Raw genomic sequence first — 19,866 nt, 5'->3', positions numbered from 1 at the left:
CCAGTCCTGATCTCTCTATTGTAAGTCAAGCAATTCAGGTGTCGGACATTAGCTTTTGTCTGTATGCACTTCCTGGCCATTAAGATGGGTGATACAGTCGGGCAGATTACTGAAACTCTCACCTTTTGTTCTAATGGCTCTCGGAGCCACTGTCCCAGTCGGTGAAGAGTCTGGCTGATTGGATTAGGATATTTACATTTGAATCACCCTGTTACGCTGACGAGATCAGGGCTGTGGAACTTCAGGTAAAGTGCTGATTCCCGTACTTCACATTTACATGCTTTGTTCAGATTGCCTCCCCACCATGTAACTCCTCCCCCTTAAAGGGTATATGAACTACTGTATACTGCTTTAGTTAGACTTGGGTACGATTTTGGACGAAGCAGACTACAGCAAATAAAAAATCCTGCTTAAAAGATAAGCCAAGTCTCCTGGTCTTCCCTTCTGAGTTTTTCTACACTTAAGAAGAACAAGGTTTACAACAGGTGGTGCCGCCACCCGGATAGAATTAACTTCACCAGAATCCAGATTGAACTCAACAAAGATCTCAACAAAGCTGACTGAGTTCCAGAACTGAATCTAAATAAAGATCTCAACAAAGCTGACTGAGTTCCAGAACTGAATCTAAATAAAGATCTCAACAAAGCTGACTGAGTTCCAGAACTGAATCTCAGCAAAGATCTCTGACTGAGTTTTCCAGACGGAAATTTTCCGAACAACGAACGAATTGGTGAGTTTCACTCTATTCAAAGAACCGCTGAAGACCAATACAAATCTGTTATTCCTCTGCGCCATCAGTAGAAGAGTTAACAAACAGCTGTAGAGTTTGGTTAACTAAGTTTATCCTCTAAAGTTTTCTGTCAGAGAAGAAAGTGATCCTCTGTTGTCAGGCAGGGAAGAATTTAGCATTACGTGTTAATATTTGGTGATCCTCTGTTCACAGAGAATGTTAGCATTACGTGCTAGTTTTTTTTTTTTTTTGGTGATCCTCTGTTTCAGGCAGGGAAGTTTAGCATTACGTGCTAGTTATTATTATTTTTTTGTGATCCTCTGTTCACAGAGAAGGTTAGCATTACGTGCTAATATTTTTTTTTTCCCTGCCTGAAGATTAGCGTAAAGTGCTAGTAATATTGTTATCCTTTGCTCTGCCAAAGAAGGTTAACAATAGTTGATCTGTGTTAACAAGTGTACCCACTGTTGATCAGAGAAGTTTTAGTGTTTCTGATTGTGTGATAACAAAGAAACATCACAAAATGGTTAGAAGGAATGCTAGGCTAGTTCCAACAACTGAAAAAGGTGGTCTTGCTACCCCTTTGTGGTCAGATAGTGAATTCAAAACACTGTTAGGAGAACAAATGAACCTAATAGTCACAGGAAAAGTTAGACAAGAACAAACACAGAAATATGAGATTCATCCAGCCAAGACTTTGTCGGTAGATGAGTGTAAAAAGGTGCTTGGAGCAAGTATCCGCAAAAAAATGTGAAAGCCATATTATGCTGACATAGAGAATTTGGGTTAGCACTAGCTACACAACAGTCTCAGCATAACTCAGAACTAGAGAAAGAGAACAAAGAGCTACGTGCTACAATTTCTTCTTTGACCAAGAAATTGAGCCGCAAAAAACCTATAGAAAAAAATGATGTAGAAGAAGTTAGTCAGCCGGATAACATTTACCCTGACTTACGAGCGTTCTTTGAAACAGATGCGGCTCTCCGCCCAGTAACTGATGTGCCTGTAAATTCAGTAAATGTGTGTGGTGCTAGAAAGAGATCGCATGGAATTAAGGGAACTGAAAGTGTTCCTCCCAACTCTTCTGTTGTCCAAATCCAAACTGTTGCAAAAGCACTTGGACCTAAAGACATAGAGCGACTGTCCCAGAGCCTACCTTCAGCACATAAACAGTTTTCTGAATTTAGAAGAACATTAATCAGCAAAATGCATCTATATGCATGTCGTTAACAGAGGTCACACAGTTAATGTCACAACTTTTAACTGAAACTGAATTCAACAGTTTTGAATCTGCCGTGACTTCTGAACTACAACATGCCAGTAGAAGTGATGAGAGAAGGTGTTTTGAAAATCCTAAAGAATATCTTAGGGCCCAAAATAGATTGGTCTAGAATTACTAGCTGTGTACAAAAGAAAGATGAAAATGTGTGCGAATATAATGAGAGGTTTTGTCAGTCAGCCGTAAAGTACAGTGGAATAGTGGATGACTCTGAAAGTGTGCTTGATGACAAAGGAACACTGATTCGTATCTGGTCAGATGGCCCTGTCGCCGAATAAAGAAGAGCTTTGCCATTCCTAGATATAGCTTGGTCTAACAGAACTCTCAGAAGTAACTTAGACAGTTTGGCAGCATGGGAAAGAGATGCTGATGTTAAAGCCAAAGTGAGAGTAGCAGCAGCAGTTACATTTAGCACAACACCACCAGAAAATAGGTGGTCTAAAAAAGAAGGCAAATGCCACTACTGCGGAAAATTAGGACATTGGGAGAAAGAGTGTAGGAAGAAGTTGCGAGATACAAAAAGAAATGCTATGCATAATTCTGCTCCTTCTCAGCCTGCATACAACCCTGAAGTAGTTATGCAAGTGTCCACTGAAACTTTAGGACAGCTAGTTCAGGCTCTTCTAAGAGCACAAAAAGACCAGGAAAAAAACGAATTGTTGGAGCTGTGAAAAGCTACCTATCACCTGTAAAATATCATAATGACAAAAGAATTTTTGTGAAAGGTAGCATACAAGAGAAAGAAATTGATTTTTTGCTTGATACAGGTGCAGAGATTACAATAATTCCTACAAAATTGGCTAGTGGGTGTAGACATTCCGTACAAGAAAACCAAACTTTCTTTAACTGGCGTAGTAGGTGAAGATTCGGTTTTGTATGAAACCCCGCCCATAGAGGTACAATTTGATCTAAAACTCTGACTACAAAACTGCTATGTGCTCCATTAAACACAGGTGCAATTTTAGGCATGGATCTCCTGAGACAAGTACATCTAACTTTAGACAAGTCCCCAGAATCTGCTAGCATTCAAATTTCCTCAGCACAAGTTTCTACCAATAATGTAATCCCTCCAGAGTAAGCTTTCTTTACAGAATCATCCAATTTGGGCTAAAGACGAGGATGATTGTGGTTTGTTGACTGGTATAGAACCAATAAAATTGATGGGGACTCCACCTCCGGTCACCAAACAATATCCGATCAATAAGGAAGCTATACAGGGGATCAAACCTATTGTAGAAAAGTTGCTGACACAAGGAGTGCTAGTTAAAACCAACAGTCCCTGTAACTCACCCATTTGGCCCATCAAGAAATCCAATGGGACATGGAGACTAGGGATGCAACGATTAAAGATTTTGTAAGTACGATTATTGTCTGAGAAATAATCACGATTTAACGATTATCATGATTATTATGCATCAATTAATTTCACAACACTATATGTATAATATCACATGAACACTCAACACTAGATTTTCATGTGTTATTTGCCACAACACAGTACAAAATTATAAAATGACAAACGATAATCAATCTCTTCCTTTGGAATTAAAGAGAAGTGCTTTGTAAACATCCAGCATTTTCCTTTTAAAATAACAAATTAAGTCAATGGCTGCAGGATCTTTGATTGAAATAGATCACAAAATTATTAAGTGTTTAGTTTGTTCTAAATTTATTTTCAACCTGAGGTAGAAAACTTGATAACATGAAAACAATATATTGTTGGTATTTGACTTAAAAACAAATAAAGGGATAATAAATCCCAATGAAAATAAGAATAAACAAAGTAGTTGGCTCTATTGAATTAAATGTAAGCTAAATATTAACTATGTATTTCTTTTAAAAAGAAAACAAATATAGTCCAAATGTTATCCACTCCAATATTATTGTACTTATTTTAATACTCTTTTTTTAATTATTAATCCAAATTTTACATGCGCCTTTAGAAAATCATCTATTATAATCTCATTATTTTGGTTTGTTTGTTTGAAGTTTAAGTAAAAATTATAGAAAGAAACTGAGAACATCTCTCATGTAGTGTTATTAATAACTGAAATGCAGTTAATTGGTAGTCCTAGAAGTCTACACGGCCCTGATCTTATGTTAGTGTTTTACACCGGGCATATTAAAACTACAAAGCCTAACATTTACAGGAGAAAGCAATAGGATATTAAGTTAAATGTTCACTGACTGAAACTCTTGAGAGCACGTCACATTCTGTTTTCCACAGACTTGGGTAACCAAAACATTCCGCTGTTTTTTGGTTGTTGTTTTTTTACGTTGCACTGAAAGCTGAAAGTTGCACGCCACGTTCTCCTTTTCCCAAAGCGCTAGGGCGGTTGCGCTCCGGAGGAGTCTGTCGTTGCTGTGTTGGTTCTTGTCACTTGACCTAAGGTGCGCTTGCGGCATTATGAAAAGTAGAGATGTTTGGAAAAAACAAGCGCGCCGCTTCCCTTATGAGCGCGCATGCCGCACGCTTACATTTGAAATAGCGAACTTGAGCGCGCAAAAGACGCGATCTGTGAACAGGCCCTTAAGGCGTTTTTTCGGTGGAAATAGAGCGTCGCTGATAGTCCCCCTGCCATAGTGGTTGACGAGCACGGCATTACTGGTGCACCGCTGGTGTAACCTTGTTTTCGTTTGGTGCAAAAGTTCCGTTCCGTGCAGAACACTCGGTGTAGCATAGTCTTTACGATTAATTAACCGTGACGTTTTAAAGCGCGGTTAATTGTGAAATCCGGTAATCGCTGCATCCCTAATGGAGACTCACCATAGACTACAGAATAGCCAATAAACATATTAATAAAATCACCCCCCTAGTGGCAGATCCTTCCACAATTTGTAATGGCCTACCATAAGAGTGTAAGATATTTTCAGTAATTGATATGTCTAATGGATTCTTTTCTGTACCATTGCACTCTGACAGCCAGCCATGGTTAGCTTTCACAGTTGACTATGAGCAATACCAGTGGACACGTTTGCCACAGGGATTTCAAAACTCCCCAACCATATACCATCAGGCTGTCAGACGTGATTTGTGTGACCAAGAATGTCCGGTGAAACAGTCCACTATGATCCAATATGTCGATGATATTTTGATTGCCTCAACAGATCACGAGGTACATCAAACTGAATTGGCATCATTGTTGGACTATTTGCATAAAAAAGGACACAAATGCAGCTTTCACAAAGCTCAAATTGCTAAAAAGCAAGTCACATTTCTGGGTCAAACAATTGGTGCAGGAAATAGATCCATGACACAGGATCGAGCAGCTTCAGTCAAAACCATACCTCCGCCTACTACCATTAAAACACTCCGCTCATTTTTTGGAACAGCAGGGTTACTGTAGACCGTGGATTGAAGAATATGCCTCGATTGCTCAGCCTCTCTATGACTTGTTAAAAGGCCATGGTAAAGATTCAGATACTGTTTGTATGGAAGAACTTCACCTCAAAGCTATCAATGATTTGAAGAGAGCACTATGTCAAGCACCAGCATTAGGAATTGCCCAATCTGACAGACCCTTTGTGCTTTATGTCCATGAACACTTAGGCTTTATGACTGCATGTCTAATGCAAGATCATGAGGGCAGTTTACGCCCAATTCATTACTATTCTGCTAAACTTGACATAGTCGCTCAAGGTATGGGCCCATGCCTTAGAGCAGTGCAGGCAGTTCATCTAGCTCTTCAGGCTTCATCAGCAATGGTGTTAGGTCAGAATGTAAATGTAAAATGCCCTCATGCAGTATCCGCATAAATGAATCAAGCAAAAGTCACTTCTGTAACCTCATCCCGTTGGGGAAATTGGTTAACAACTCTCACAGCTCCGAACTATGTTTTACAGCGTGCACCAGTCAAGAACCCATCCTCATGTATGATGCCTGCAATGACTGAGAATTTGTTAAAGGATGAAGGAGAAATGACTCACGATTGTGTTACGCTTACATGTACACCTTAGAGGGAAGTAAAAGAAACTCCCATAGAGAATTCAGAATTTGAGTTGTTTGTTGACGGTTCAGTTCAATGAATTGAAAGGAATTCAGAAACAAGCCATTAGAGCCTATGTGGCATGAACCACATTATTAAGTGATGTTGATTACAGCAGCTGCAGTATTGTGTCAGGGAAAAAACAAACCTGGACTAATGTGTCACACTATAAAGTTGTTCCTCCATCTACAGGGATAGGATATAGGACATGGAACATACTGAGGAGCCCAGAGAAAAACCGAATGCAACAGGCTTCGGGGCCAACTCTGCGGTGAAGATTTCCTCATAGGCCTTCCCTATCCTAGTCCATCCTTACCTCACTGTTTTCCTTAGGTGTCAAAGGGTTTAAGAAAGTGGGAAAGAGGGAACAACAATAGCAGACTCAGAAAGAGTTCACAATCTTAGTGTTTGAACAAATACTGCTCTCCTGTCTTTTGTTTTCTTTCTTACTCTGTGCAGATAACACTTGATGATGGTTGTCCGGGACCCATACGCACCGACCTCGTCGTCTGCGTATGAAGCCACAAGAAAACCTCAAGAACACGATTAGACCCACTGCCGAACCAACTATCACGAAAGAAAAAAATATACAACGCAGAGACTCACATATGAAACCTTCAGTCATCCATCAACATGATCAAGATTGTCGTACCAGTAACATGACGGACACTCTCGCTTCGCACAAGATAACGATCTTACAGAACAGAGTGGCCTTGGATTACATTCTAGCAACGCAAGGGAGAGCCTGCACCATCATCGGACCTGAGTGGTGGACTGGTTTTAATGGATCCAACAGAGAACTTGAACAAAAAACAACAAGACATTCTTGATCTTTCAGCAAAATTAAACCAGATGACTGAAGATAATTCTTCATGGTTCGGAAACTTGATTGGGAAACCTGGCCGTGGATAAAGGAAATAGCAATTATGTTGTTGTTTGTTCTACTGGCACACTATCTATGCGTCCACAGTATCAAGTGTTTCATTCAAGATATGAATCACACCTCTCACGAGAAAATCACAGTTCCTACCAGAAAAGACTATTACCTGTAGGAACGTCACGGACCCTAAAATTGGATTTTTGTTTCTGTGTCAGCATGCAATTGCAGAATAGCAAACACAGAACACGCGTTATGTGCCTATAACGATCACAAGTTACAAGAATGAACTTTTAAGTGTTTAAATTTGTATATAATGTGAGAGTTATTAGAACTCTCAAAGGGGGAAATGTAGTGTTACAAATTTATTAAATGTTTTTAGGTTCCAATACAATAGTATATACACTGAGAAAGTTTAGTAGACTGAATTTAGCATTTGAAGTATAAATGATGATATCAGAATTATCAGTAAGAGATTCATTGCCAGTCCTGATCTCTCTATTGTAAGTCAAGCAATTCAGGTGTCGGACATTAGCTTTTGTCTGTATGCACTTCCTGGCCATTAAGATGGGTGATACAGTCGGGCAGATTACTGAAACTCTCACCTTTTGTTCTAATGGCTCTCGGAGCCACTGTCCCAGTCGGTGAAGAGTCTGGCTGATTGGATTAGGATATTTACATTTGAATCACCCTGTTAGGCTGACGATATCAGGGCTGTGGAACTTCCGGTAAAGTGCTGATTCCCTTACTTCACATTTGAATGCTTTGTTCAGATTGCCTCCCCACCTTTATGTAACTCCTCCCCCTTAAAGGGTATATGAACTACTGTATACTGCTTTAGTTAGACTTGGGTAAGATTTTGAAGACTACAGCAAATAAAGAATCCTGCTTAAAAAATAAGCCAAGTCTCCTGGTCTTCGCTTCTGAGTTTTTCTACACTTAAGAAGAACAAGGTTTACAACAACACAAATGAAGATCTTTTTGATCCATTGACAGCCCAAATTAGTAATTTTTTTTAGAATATTCACTTTATATTAACAGATTTAAATTTAGGCTTTTATTTACATAAACACATTTCACATTAAGCATTTTTTTTAAACAAAACTGACATTTTGTTCATATATTTTTGTTTTTCTTCTGTTGAGATTGAAAATTGACAGACCTGTATATATAAGTTTTTTATTAGAAATTGTAGCGACTGACCGAATCCTGTTTTCCTTTCACTACTGAACAAATATGAACACATATATGTTTAATTCACAAAACCTTGAATCATGTGAAATGGGGCCCCAATGTCTGCCAGCAGGTCATTGATTAACTCCATTTATGACGCATTGCGCAATCAAGAAACAGGTCCCCGTTGTTCTCGAAACCCTCACGTTGTGCACACCACGGATGGACAGTATTCCCTAAGGATACCCACACACACACACACCACACATACCTGCACACAAACGTCCTTTGTGTGCAACTTAGGATAGGAATGTCCTTAATGTATATAACACAGAATTGTATCTAACCTTCCTGTATGCATGCATATCTAATTAGTTTTGTCTTACTCTATAGATGTAATTGGAGACTGGTCTGTAACTTCAAATCTTAAGTGTATTTCTAAAGAAAGATTACCTAACAGGATCATCTTCTTTAACTCTCCCTCTTGCTAGGTCATAAAACTTTATGACCCCCAAAAGGAATTCCAAGGGAATCACAGCTCCCACTTGAATTCTGATAAAGAAGGAGGACTAGACTCTATAACAAATGAATTTACTTTTAGCTTCTGACCAAGGCTGTATCTCAATACTAGTTCTACTCGATCTTAGCGCTGCGTTCGACACTATCGATCATAAAATACTCTTGGATCGACTACAAAACTACACTGGTGTTCAGGGACAGGCATTAAGCTGGTTTAGATCGTACTTATCAGACCGTTACCATTTTGTCTGTTTAAATGGGGAAAAATCAAAGATAACGCCAGTAGACTATGGAGTGCCGCAAGGATCGGTGTTAGGCCCTCTGCTATTCTCAATATACATGCTGCCACTTGGTAATATTATAAGAAAACATGGAATTAATTTCCACTGTTATGCTGATGACACTCAATTATATATCTCATCACGACATGATGAAAACACCGGCTTATCTAAATTGACAGAGTGTCTAAATGATATAAAATGCTGGATGACGTGTAATTTCCTGCTATTAAATTCAGATAAAACGGAGGTACTACTTACTGGTCCAAAAAACTACCCACAAAATCCCTTACAATACAACTTTAATTTAGAAGGATGTCCTGTTACTTTATCCACTACATTAAAAAGACCTGGGTGTTATACTAGACCGCAACTTGACTTTCGAAAATCATATTTCATATATTACAAGAACAGCCTTTTTCCACCTTAGAAACATTGCTAAGCTACGTAACATGCTATCTGTTTCTGATGCAGAAAAGCTAGTTCATGCATTCATGACATCGAGAATAGATTACTGTAATGCTTTATTAGCTGGTTGTCCTGCATCCTCAATAAACAAGCTACAGTTAGTGCAAAATGCAGCCGCTAGAGTTCTTACTAGATCAAGAAAATATGATCATATAACACCTATTTTATCATCTCTACACTGGTTACCTATTAAGTTACGTATCAGTTACAAAGTATTCCTACTGACCTATAAAGCCCTAAATGGTTTAGCTCCTGTGTATTTAACAGACCTTCTATCGCCATACAATCCATCGCGCTCTTTAAGATCACTAAATTCGAGGCGTCTGGTCATTCCTAGGATATCTATGTCCACTAAAGGAGGGAGGGCGTTCTCGCATTTAGCTCCTAAACTCTGGAATAGCCTTCCTGATATTGTTCGAGACTCAGACTCGCTGTCCCAGTTTAAAACTAGATTAAAGACGCATCTCTTTAACCAAGCATTCACTTAATGCTTAACCTTTAATACTACTGCTGAATCAGTTCGAATGCATTAACATTATGAACATCAGCTATGCTAATTATTTCCCATCTGCCTTTCTGCTGTTATCTCGGGACGCTAGTCCCGAGGTAAATAGCGTTCGTCAGCTCCAGTTTGTATTCAGCCTCTCACGGAGACTTTAGATGCCCCAACGCCTGTGAAGAGACGACTCGACGCCTGTGAAGAGACGACTCAAAGCCGGCGATATGTTATGCCATAAATTAATACATGATTAACTAACTGTATTTTTCTATGTACATTTCCGAAATGCACTTTCTGTAAAGCTGCTTTGAGACAATGTGTATTGTGAAAAGCGCTATACAAATAAATTTGAATTGAAATTGAATAGACTCTGCAATCTTATATTTTCTATAAGTATAACCACTTAAGAAAAATTATAAACATGAATTTGATCTTTCCTAGGTCATGGTAGCCGCTATTATGGCTTTATAGTCATGTGAGTGAACATTAAATATGTGTAATTCTGCATATGAATGTAACTTTATGTTTCTTCTACTCTTTCCGGCCATTCTTGGTACCTGTTTGACCGTCTTGTTTTGACTAAACAAGTCATACATAGGATATTACAGTAAATTGTATTGTTCTGTGTGTACAATCTTTCTGGCTAGAAATGACAAAATGTTATACCATCATAAATTATCCTGACAAGACAAAGAAGAACTTTTCCTGCTCGAGATGCCCTAAGATGATTGGTTCACATACGCAAAGCAGGCGTGAACCCCTCCTCTCCATAAGAGACTGACACAGAAGTTTCTCAGTGAGCACTTTCCCTGTGAGAGGTTTCCGGTCCCATGGCTCCTTAGGGAGCTTTACACCGACTTCCTTTTCTTTTTCTTTCTTTACTAAGTTTTATTTTCATTTTCGCCTCTCCCTTCCGAGGGAGATGAACTCTGAACTATTTCCTTGGTAACTTCACGTTCGGTGAACCTTTAAAACTTCCCGCGAGTCTGCTCGCCCCGGAAGACTCGAGAGAACAAGCCTATAGCGCCAAAGGACAAACACGCATACGACTCTGCGTTCCTCAGCAACACAAAGAGAACCATACGCAGGTATAGATTATTGATTTGATTTGATTGATGTGATTTCTTGTTGCCTCTCAGGGTTACGTTGTCTGTGATTTTTGCCATGCTGCGATCACCTGACCGTTACTTTCACTTTCTCATCCTCTTATTCTCTCTCTCCCTCTCTCTCTCTCCCTCTCTCTCTCTCCCTCTCACTCTCCCTCTCTCACTCAATCTCTCTCTCTCTCACTCCCGTTGTTATTCGTTTGTCTCGTTAGTTTTACTGTTTATTGTACATACATGTATCTCGGGTTTAAATGTAGAATTCTGTATCCGTAGTTTCATTTTATTAAAATCATTATATTCTTGATCGCTAATTGTCTAAAATGCTCATTTTTACAAAGTCAATGAAATGTTTGATCTAGCTACAAAGCTTTACAATTCGTTACTATTTCAGTAACCTAAATTTTATAATAACAAGAAGGTGATTTTTCATGGCCAGAAAATAGCTTTTTTCGGAATTATAAGAAAGAGATAATTTTTGTTGAAAATTGATAAGTTGATAAGCGAAACAGATTGTTCGATAACTAAATTAATTCCATTTAAGGTTATCTCATATAATCGATCTGTAATAAGACTATTGATATATTAATGACGAACCATAACCCATTCTGGTGATCATTCATATATACAATCGATCTATTTTCAGCTTCGATAATTTAACTGTAATGTGCAATATATTAATCATTCATGATTAATTATTAAATTCCCTATATATAATTTGAGCTAATTTAATGTAAGACTCATTGTCGCTACAAAATATAAATGATGTTAGACTTTTTTAACTATTTCTTTAATAACTTTTCGGGGGCTGGCAAGTTTCAATCCCTTAGAAGCCTATGGAGGAGTGACCCAACTCTCAGATTTAATCAAAAATATCTTAATTTGTGTTCTGAAGATGAACGAAAGTCTTAAGGGGTTGGAACAACATGAGGGTGACTAATTACTGACAGAATTTTATTTTTTGGGTGAACTAGTCCATGTGAGTTCAGTGTTTAGTTATTATCATTAGCACCAGCCTCTCCATTGTACAAGCGATATTACATCATGTAGGCAATGTATTCCTTTTTGTGTGCTTTATCAATTTTAGAAAACGTTTTGAAGTATAATCACATAAAGAAGTAATAATCTGACATATAGTAAGAAAAAGATAGTAAAACCAAGAAGTTATTGAAATAATTATGGTGAGAGTTTTGAGATGAGCCAAAAAGGAAAGGGAGGAAGACATATGTGAATCATTGGTTATGAACTGTATAAAACAGGGAGATGTGAATAAGATAATCTCTTGTCTAACTAGTTTTGTCAATCTAGTTCTTAAGACACGGTCTTATAGTGGCTACATTTATGCAACTGGCCTCAGAGGGCTCCGTGCCTGAAAAATATAAATTTATATTAATTGCTTTTGGAAGGCTATTCATTAAAGCTGCATATCTTCTGGGGGTGGAGACCTGTTACACCTGATACAGCAAAAACATTATCTGACAGCCTAAAGCACGTGTGTCAAACTCCACTCCTTGACTGCACTTATCAAACTTCAATTTGGCTATAAAGCAAAACTAAAAAAAAAGTGTCATTGTTCAGCTGAAGTCAGTTCAATGTTAATTTAGTTCCGTTGTAAACATTTGCTGTACACCCTACTTAATGTACACCCTAGATGTATTTATTCTTTTTGTGAAGAAAAAGAACATACTTTTGAGTGTGTAGCAAGCAAGTAGAGAAACTTTGGGATATAGCCGACTATCAGGTCATAATTGCGTCTTTAACGGTTGCTCTCTGTCTTATCCTGTCACCTTAACGTGTTCTGTTAGTCATCTTGTCACAGTTAAAATCCTCCACATTTCATTTACTACCATATCAGAGAGAAATGCAGTAGCACGCTGATCTGCAGTCACGGGTCTTTCATGCAGAGAACTCATATTGCATAATGATGCATTTAAAAGTTAATGGTCAAACGGATCATAAAATTCCACAATGCAATTGCAGATGAAATATAACACTGATAACTTTAAATAAATATTTGTTTTATCAGGTTAAACTTTGATTAGTCAAACCTTTAACTAAACCTCCCCGTCGGTCACGCATACCATCTTTTGTAGTTTTTAACACTTTTTACTCGTGTTTGTAGTTCCACCTCTAAAGCGCAATGGGCTGTGGGCAATATTAGCCTTTATAGTGTGCACAGATCCACACTTCATAAATCGACAGGAAATAGTAAATCATCCAGGGACTTCTGGCATACTCTTTTCAACATACTGTGCTTTGTGACACTTATTTAAATCTCACATACGGTTTAGGATGGATAGTATGGAAATTGAGGCGCAGGGCAACACTCAAGAACTAGCATTGCCCCTCCCTGCCGTAAGCTTTTGAGTGCTTAATATTTTTGTGCACATATACCTGAGCAACAGTGGTGTTTTGTTAATGAATTTAGCATTTTTGAACAAATCAAGTGAGTCAATCGCTGCAGTACGCCAAAAGAGTAGTATGTCCAAATACATAGTATTCGAAAAACATTAGGCGAACAGTATCCGTATAACCTATTACTTCCTTCAAGATTCTGAGGTGTGTGTTTGATGGATACTTGACTATCCCATAAGGCCACAGGAGAGGATTTATGAATGGAAGTTAAAGGGTAACTAAAAACTAAAACAACTTTTTTTAGTTAATGATCTGTAAGAATGGAGCTTCATAAATGCTGTTCATTGATTCGAGTAAATCTTTTGACATTTGGGTATAAAGTGTTTTAATTTTCAAATATATGGTGTAAAAACGTCTGAGTGCTGCCCTCTTCAGGTTAAACGAGAAACTCCTGAAGTAGGGGTACTCTGTGACGGAACTCTGTCACGCCCATGGCAGCCCCTGGTAAAAGAGTTGAAAATCAACAAACAACAAATAAAACAAGCAGCTCTATGCACTTTTTAAGACATGATTCTATTCTGTGGCATTTCCTTCTAACCGTCGTCAATAGCAACACATTATAACACAGCGCAAATCCATGCATCACAATGGACGCGCTCTCTCGTTTCATTCAAATACAATTTGCCGTCTTGCGTCTCCGTTTCTGATTGTATTGAAAATGAAATTAGAGTTAATTTATTGTTTACAGAGTTTGATAATATTGTTGTGATCATCTTGTCTGGACGATTGTTTTGCACGCTGTACAAAGTGGATAAACAGGTAAGATTTAAAACATTAATGCGAACTTTTCTTTGTGGAAGCTTCGAGTTTATTTCAAGTGAGTGAAATAAAATGTTTCAACTCAAAACAACATTTCGAAGTGTATTGCAGCGAATTTTTCCCTCAGGACTTTTGTAAAAGCCAAAATATGACCACACCTCAGATTTGGTTCAGAAAAATCAGGTGAAGGTGGGGAAGAAAAGACTTCAAATGACCGCTCTGTTGCAAAGCTACTTGCGTCACTCCAGTTGCTCTCCATGTTAGCGAGTCTGACAGCAGCTGTCAATTAATCTGTCTCTGCTGGTCTCAGGTGCACGCCCTCAGTTCGTCCCCTCTATCTCCGCTGGGCTCTGCCCACTTTTCCAGCATTTTTCAAATATTGCCAGCGTCAGGCTCTGACCAGGGGTTTAGTTACCCTTTAAGCGACACAACTGATGCTGGTAGGTCAGGCGACAGTAACAACGTTGCGGATGTAAGTTAGTATGTCTGAATTTCATTCATACTACTATTCACACCGCATATTTTTTTGACGGTTGTGAAGTAAGTTCAAATTCAAATGTAGTAGCCTACCTACCTGTTCAGTATGTGATTTCGGACACAGTGAATGATTCGGTGACCCATTCACTTGCCTTGCTACTGAATGAAGCAGCTGTTTTAAAAAAAATCAATTGAATAAATTCACCTACTGGCAGTTTTTTTTGAAAAAAGATAATGACGATTTTAGTTTCATATTTCATATTAGATCAGTGGTAAGGCTAGTAAGCTATATATATATATATTTTTTTTTTTTTTTTGGGCTGGTCTGATGTTAGTTCAGTGGTTTTCAAACATTTAAATTTTAGGCTTATATTTTAGGCTTATTGGTTAACGAACAAAACCAATTGTGCATGTACTCCACCCAATCAGTCTTCATGATGTTGAAAGCCAAGAGCGATAGCAGGCAGAAGTGATGATTAATAAGTGACGGGTATTTAGTGCAATAAGGCATCCGATTTTAAACTCCAAACCCAACTCTCAAAATGTGGTTTACACCTGTGGTGGGAGATGATTTGAAGGCTCTTATATGCCTAAATATAACTGTATCTCTAAGAGCACAGTTGAATGACTTAATTGACGTTATTCACAGCAGTGCAATCTTTGATTTTTAACGGGAATGAAAGCGAGCCTGTGAGGGATAGACATACATCTCTTTAGTGGGTTGTACTAAGATTTAACGTGTTGTAATTGGATGGAAAAACCTCATCTAAACATTGTATCTCTGTTCACAAATGCCTTTATAATCTTATTTAATATCTGGTATGTTTAACTTTCTTATTTTGGCAGCTTTGGCATTCATAGCAATTAGCCTAAACCTTTCATCAATTTAAACACAAAATCACTAGGAGGGATTTGATAAATATCGTACTCGGTTACTAGCGTAATCGGTTCCCTGAGGTAATGGGAACTGCGTCACTAGGCGCGATGGGAAAGACTCCTTTTTCTCAGTGTTGAAGCCTTTATTGAATAACGGCATCGAGAACTGCCCCCAGGAAAGCGATTCGCTGGCTGGGAGACCGAGAGCTCTTGGCTAAATTGATCCAGAGTCCCATGCATTCCAAATTGCTGAGGAGCACGGATCTGTGAGTATTTAACTCGGCCTTCGACTGGGCTAAAATGAGCCAGTCGTTGAGGTAATTCAGGATGGGCATTCTCTTCTGTCTCAGAGGGGAGAGGACTGCATCCATTGTGAATGTGCGCGGTGCCAGAGACAATGCGAATGGAAGGACAGTATCGGACACGAATCTCAAAAACCGTCAGTGATGGGGGGCTATTTGGATATAATTATGCATCTTTCAGATCCAATGAGAAAACCAATCCCCTGGTCGTATCTGCGAGAGGATTTGTTTCAATGTTAACATCTTGAACGGCCGTCTCATAAGGGGCCAATTCAGTCTGCGGTCTAGGATGTGCCTGAGGCCACCATCCTTTTTGGGGATGAGGAAATAGCTATAGAAGCCCGACTCGCTGTGGGGCGGTGGAAATGTTTCTACAGCTCCTTTTGGCACCAAACTCATTACTTCGGCGCAGAGAATGTGTGCCACGCTGCTCCTTACTGATGTATTGATTGACAGTGATTGTATAGTATTTTCCGGACTATAAGTCGCACTTTTTTTCATAGTTTGGCTGGTCCTGCGACTCAGGCCCGGCGCCACGAGGGGGCAAAAGGGGGCATTGCCCCCTTTAGATATGATTTGTGCCCCCTCAGTTTCATTTTTGTATTCATGGTTACAAATTAAATGTTTAACCTTTTGAGCGGAACGGTCCCACAAATGGGATTTAGAATGTTCAGTGACGTGACATCACTGCCAGTTCGCGCGTTGATTGGCGCTGAGCCAGAGACGGACGAGCTCAGCGCCATGGCCGTGGGAAGAGGTTTTAAGTTGGGGGTGCTGTAGTGGGAGGTGCATTTTTTGCGTGTCAGGTGGACACCTCTTAATAATGTCTAAGTCTAATAACAAAGTAAACACACACTAATAAGAATCAAACATATTTATACCAGTCTTGTAACCAGACTCCGTTGCACACAGCAGACACGTACAAATATCTAAGACATAGTTAAACAGGTCCAAAAGGTTGCCGCGCACAGCGGACAAGAACATATCCACAAAAGCAACGTTATTTAAACTTCTGGCTCTGTCAGGGCGCAGACACACACTCACAGAACACAGCTAATGAGAACACAAAAATTAAAAAAAATAAAACGTTCCACAGGCTGACAGCGAACACGAACATACCCAAATATAGGCAAATTTTCACCGTTTCAAAGCCCAATTTGCACAGCACACAATAATATAACCAAATACATTTTTTTGCAGCAAAATTATCAGTGTGAAAATTATCAGTGTGAAATTAATGCATATGTTATGTGATGTACCCAGACATGTCACTGGCTCGATCAAAGCAGAATGCTACAAGGCGTCTGATTGGAATTTTAAGTCTCAAAAACTCATCCTTGATGCAGGAGAAAAGAGTTTGTCCAGTGATGTCCTGTGCATTATAAAATCCCCCCAAAAAACAGTGAGACTCCAGGCTGCCGTCAACAAATGGCAAATTACACGATAACTGCTCTGTTGTGCTCACGTCAGTAGTCCCATCAGCTGTTAATCCATGAAATCTGGATTCCGATGAACTGGCGACAATATCCCTCTGAATAGCATGGGCAAACTGTTGGATAATTTCACTTTGTATGGTGTTGGACATCCAGTTGTCTCTTCTCATCACCCACTTTCGTTCTTTAGGGAGATCATAGGTGCGTTCCAACATCAGTTCGTAAAGGATTCCATCACGTGTTGTGTCACCCCTGTACGGGATCCCCTTGCTGCCCAGGAATCTGATGGATCTAAACAGTAGTTCCAAAACTTGTCGAGCGGTCCCCTACTGTTCGGCAAGAGAATCAGACAGGAGGGCATAGATAGGCACATTACCCAAAGCAGCGTGTCTTTAACTGAATCTGTAACCGCTCAGTCTAATACTGACGGCTACTGAGGAGGTTTAGCCCATGAGTGCCCTGGTTGACGCGCTGTACCATTGTTATTCTATTACCCTACTGTATCTTTCTTAAGAGTCTCCAGACGTTGTTGTGTTGCTGATTATTCAGTTGATTTGTTTGACCGTCCAGTAGGGTTGGGTATCGTTTGAATTTGAACGATTTCGATTTCGATTCCTTGTTTCGATTCCGGTTCCTAACGATTCTCGATTCCGATTCTTTTAAGAGGCAGGGTCAAAAAAGTTTAGGATATTTTAAATGAGCTAGCTAACCAACGATCTTTCTGAAGGAAATAGTCTAACCTTCTCCATCAATTTTAATTCTATGAACTTTTTACTTTTTATGAACTTTACTATGAATTTCTCACAGGGTTGTTTTCAACTACAATATAAATATCAAATCTATGAACTTGAATATAAATATTATAAATTATGAATATATCTTCACATGGGTACACTTTCCTCAAGAGAGCTTTATTTTTGAAAACCTCATGAAAACACATTTACACATGTGTGTATGATGCTGCAGGTACTTAAACATGTTACCGTGCTCCCACTGATGGGCTAACCTAGTGCAGAATAGCAAATAAACAATAAGAAACAACTTGTAAAACCTTCGTCATCTGGCGAGGACAAAGCAACCAGCGAAATAACCTGTGCTCCGAACGGCGTCGAGAGCACTTTTAGAACATATCCATGCCTTGGTTTGATGCTGCGTTCACACCAGACGCGAATAGAGCGTCTGGCGCGAGTGATTTCAATGCAAAGACACGTTAAGCACGTAAAAAATTCCTGCGGCGCGAATGGGGACAGGCCCTCTTTTCAGTTTATAATGTCCATGTTTATATAGACGCGAATACTCCTTTTTTACGTGCATCAATTTCGCTCTTGACGTGCGAATGGATTCAAAGTGTTCAAGCGTATAACTAGACGCGGTAGGCGCGCGGTATACGCGAATTTGACGCGCTATTAGCAGCATTAGGACGACTCTCGAGTTGCTTCGCTCGGTTATGCCAACACTTCCAGTGGACGCTTCTTTGTTGGTGTTCAGCGGTTAGTTAGTTCAGCGGTTCAGTTTCTGTGCTATGATGCGGTCTGAATCCCGACTGGAATTTTTCATAGATATCATTTTCTTGTAAGAAAGAGCACAATTGAGCGGACACAATTTTTTCTAGTATTTTAGACATAAATGGAAGATTTGAGATGGGTCTGTAATTTGCTAAGTTATTTGGGTCTAATTGCGGTTTCTTAATGAGAGGTTTTATTACTGCCAGCTTGAATATTTTTGGAACATGACCTAAAAATAAAGACGAGTTAATAATATTAAGAAGAGGCTCTTCGACTACAGGTAACACTTCTTTCAGTAGTTTAGTGGGTATTGGATCTAATAAACATGTTGTTGGTTTAGATGCAATGATAAGTTTATTTAGCTCTTCCTGTCCTATAGTTGTAAAGCGGTGTAGTTGTTCTAGAGGGGCCATAATTGAGGCTGAATCATAAGACATCATAGAGGATTGTATATTTACAATTGTGTTTCGGATGCTTTCTATTTTCTCATTGAAGTAATTCATAAAATCATTACTACTATATTGTAATGGAATATTTTGCTCTGGTGATGTTTGTTTATTTGTTAGTCTAGCCACGGTGTTGAATAAAAACCTTGGATTATTTTGGTTATTTTCTATTAGTTTGCGGAGATGCTCAGCCCTTGCTGCTTTTAGAGCCTTTTTATAACGTGACATACTGTCTTTCCACGCGATTCTAAAGACCTCTAAATTAGTTTGTTTCCATTTACGCTCTAAGTTACGAGTTTCTCTCTTGATTGCATGCGTAGCACTGTTGTACCATGGTGCTTTAGTTTTCTCTCTAACCTTTTTTAATCTAATTGGTGCAACAATATCTAGTGTACTAGAGAGCATGGTGCTCAAACTGCTAGTCATTTCCTCTAGTTCATCTGTTTGTTTGGGTGCACTGCGCAGCTGAGATAGATCAGGTAAGCTATTTGAGAATCTATCTATAGTGGTTGGAAGGATTGTTCTGCCTGGTCTATAACGTGGCGCAACGTGACAAATTTCAGCAGTACGTATTATACAAGTTACCATGTAATGATCAGTGAGATCATCACTTTGCGGTATAATATTTATATCAGTTGGATTGGTTCCATATGATATAATTAAATCTAGTGTATGATTTAGACGATGAGTGGGACCACTGACGTTTTGCGTGACCCCAAAGGAGTTTAATAAATCTGTAAA

General features: G+C 39.0%; 1 long non-coding RNA gene across 1 annotated transcript in view; it reads left to right on the top strand.

The window, feature by feature from the left end:
* The first annotated feature begins 10,607 nt into the window (after positions 1–10,607).
* The window catches only part of LOC143714790 (uncharacterized), a 34,979-nt gene continuing 25,720 nt past the window's right edge, over positions 10,608–19,866 (top strand). Inside the window, exon 1 of the long non-coding RNA XR_013195610.1 lies at positions 10,608–10,897. This is a non-coding gene — a long non-coding RNA (uncharacterized LOC143714790). The remainder of the gene's footprint in view (positions 10,898–19,866) is intronic.

This window comes from Siphateles boraxobius, unplaced genomic scaffold (assembly GCF_051911475.1).
Source record: "Siphateles boraxobius isolate OS27281-9 unplaced genomic scaffold, OSU_SipBor_1 55, whole genome shotgun sequence".
NCBI classification, from domain to species: Eukaryota; Metazoa; Chordata; class Actinopteri; order Cypriniformes; family Leuciscidae; genus Siphateles; species Siphateles boraxobius.
Note: the sequence above shows the minus strand (reverse complement) of the source record. Positions and strands in the feature narration are given on the sequence as shown.